At 48.3% G+C, this 2904-nt stretch overlaps 1 long non-coding RNA gene across 2 annotated transcripts; it reads right to left on the reverse strand.

The window, feature by feature from the left end:
• Positions 1 to 442: 442 nt before the first annotated feature.
• On the reverse strand, positions 443 to 2589 carry LOC115252677 (uncharacterized). 2 transcript variants are annotated; one of them, XR_003891006.1, is made up of 4 exons: positions 2499 to 2589; positions 1157 to 1300; positions 958 to 1074; positions 443 to 775 (listed from the first exon to the last, which is right to left on the reverse strand). It is a non-coding gene; the product is annotated as an uncharacterized lncRNA (long non-coding RNA). The 2 variants fall into 2 exon arrangements; XR_003891005.1 differs by having other exon boundaries at positions 443 to 1074.
• Positions 2590 to 2904: the final 315 nt, after the last annotated feature.

The following is a 2904-nucleotide window of genomic DNA, read 5'->3' on the forward strand; positions in this document are numbered from 1 at the left end:
ATGTCGTCAGGTTACCGTTCAGGTGACGAACCGCAGGAACGTTCGGAGAAAAACGTCCGAGCATCATGTTAGAACCTGAGTCACGTGACCGCAGTAATCTGAGTGTCCACCGCTTTAATCCCAATAATCGGTGGAGGTGACGCGACAGACTCGCCACGCGGGGCCTCGTGGATCCCTTTTACCTGCACACAGGTTGGTGCAGCCTGGCTGCAGTGCCGTTGGTGGCCGCACGGTGTCAGTGTTGGAGCACACGTCAGAGAAGGTTTGACTTGAGAGGATCCCGGAGGAGAACCGGGAAGAACATCAGGAACATCAGGAACATCAGGAACATCAGGAAACGCAGAAGCGCTGGCGCACATTTGTCCACCAGGGGGCGCTGACAGAAAAGTTTATTACAGAATACAAGTCTTAATTCAGTCAATATTATTGTGATTCTGCTCAAAACACATTGTTGGAATATTCTTTAACTCGGGTCCCGCGTTTGAACATGGAGGAAGTCTTACAGTTCTTCTTCTCTGGTGTCGACCGCAGGCGCTGAGGCGAACCAGGACAGCGGAGCAGCTTCAGCTGATTGGCAGGATTCTTTTGTCAGTGAGCAGAAATCATACATGGTTTTGAATATCAGACAGACGCTTCGCTGGCTTTGAAGCCCCCTGGCGGAGCAGCACCGGGGGGCCCAGGACGGGCCGCAGCAGTGAAGTCGGCCTCAGCGCTGCTGCAGATCAGAGGAGCCCTGCGGCGAGATGCTGGACCAGGCATCAGAGGCAGAGCCAACCTGTTGGGAGTAAGCTCATCCTCCCATCAACGTCCCTGGAAAACCCGTCCTTCCCCCTACTACGACTTTAGCTTCCCCTGCTAGCGGTGATGCTAATTCACGACTGAGGTGGCGATGTCACTGCAGGCGCCCCTGGTCTTTCCTGATTGGCTGAGAGAAACCAGGTGGTTCCATCGTCTCACCTGCAGGTGTGAGGAGCTGCTCTGGCCCCACGGCTCCCCTGGTGTGAACGTGAGTCACCTGACTGCTCCCCCGGAGCAGGACGACTTTAATCTGATTGTCTGCAGCTATTTTACACACTGAAAAAAAGTTGCAGGAGCTGAAAATTGGGAGTTCTGGAAGTGTAACTGTTACATCAGAGCTGTAATATTTGAAATAAACCTCACGGCTTCTTCGTTAGGAGGAATTCTAGGACGTTTCTGTCACTGGGGGGGGGCAGCCTGGCTCAGGCTCCGCCCCCAAATCTCCACAGAGATCTTCCTGAAGGCATCTCTCACGTTCTCGGCACTTTCAGTTGATCACAAACTGCAACACAAGTGTATAAAACTCATTAAATCTACTTTCATTTGTGAGTTTTCACTCCTGAAGTGTGACACTCGAACGTTCGAAGGTGTCAACTGGCTGATCATCTGATATCTGGAGCTAAATTCTGTGCAACATAATGACAACACAGATGTCAAGTATTTATTAGAAAACATAAATTGAAACTGAATTTCAGCCCAAATCTATAGAAAATCTCTAAAATTCTAACGGGTGTTTGATGGAAAGGCCACAGGCTAATGAAGTATGCTAACGTGGACGATGCTAGTCACAGTTGTTCAGAAGTCCCTGCTAAATTTCCCTCCCCACGTAGCTCTGCGTGGCTCTAAGGGTGCGTTTCAGGAAGGTGCGCAGGAATTTAAATCGCATTAAATTCTGGAAGTGTTTTTTTTTCAGGGTGACTGAAATGTTTGGAGGATTGTTCAGCCTTGTTGATGTTTGGTTTCCAGCTTAGCTTGAGGCGTTGAAGCGTATCGACCGGATAGTAATAATCCTGAAATGCTTGAGTTTTTTTTGGGGGGTGGGGGTTCAGTTAAAGGCACATTTGAGGGCTGAATATCTACCTTCTCCCACCTGTTTGGACCTCAGGCTCCACGTTTAGACAGAATTAAAGTGGAAAAAGACGATACGGAGCGGCGTTAGCGCGGGTTAGCCTCTGTGTTCTGAGAGGAAAACACCAGAGAGATGGAGGGATGATGGGAGAAAGAGCGGGCTCGTGTGATAAAGAGGTGTCTGAAATCTAATATCAGAAGGATTTATTTATTTTGCGATGAGGGGAGGAGAGACGTTGGAAAGTGTTGAGGTACCGAGCGGAAAGACTTCAAGGCTGCAGAGTTTCCACAACACAAAAGTGGAAGAGGAGCTGGTTTTCATTATATCAATCCTCAAAACAAATTATTTTCTCCAGTAGGGTAAAACCAGGAAGGGAGGGGTGACTTATTTCTTCTTTTCCTCTGTTTCCCCCCCCCCCTCCCACTTTTTTCCCCTTATTTTTCAACAGATGTAAAAATGATTGAAATCCCAGCAGGCCTCATTACCGCCGCCCTCCAGAGAGGCGCGCCGCGGCTTAAGGTCTTCAAGTAACGATTGAAACATGATTTGTATTAAAGCCAACGATCTTCCTCGCCAGAGCATCAAATTAGCGAGAGCCTCTGGTGAAGAAAGGAAGAGAAATCACCAAAACCTAATTGTCCGTGACGCCCGGAGCCAACCAGAAGATCGGGAGGCGAGACTCTCCAGGAGCGTTTACCGGTGCCCGACGCTCCAGGACCAGGACCAGGACCAAACTTCGTCAAACCTAACGATGCTAATCAGCCGCATCATCAAAGACAACAAGCCGACCTTTGATGGTTAAGTCCCAGAGGAGCCTGAGACGCTGTCCGTCTTTCATTCCTGTTTGTTAAAGGTTTAACCCTACAAATCTGCGCTTCTCACGCATCGGCGCCTGCTAGCTTAGCTGGTAAGGCCCAAAAATAAATGTACAAAGTAAAAACATGTGGGAAAAAAAGGAAAAATGACATTACAAGTAAAAAAAAAAAGAGAAAATAAATGGAGAAATGAATTTCATTTGTTCTGGAAAACTTGACAGA

The sequence above is a fragment of the Takifugu rubripes genome, chromosome 15 (assembly GCF_901000725.2).
Source record: "Takifugu rubripes chromosome 15, fTakRub1.2, whole genome shotgun sequence".
Lineage (NCBI taxonomy): Eukaryota > Metazoa > Chordata > Actinopteri > Tetraodontiformes > Tetraodontidae > Takifugu > Takifugu rubripes.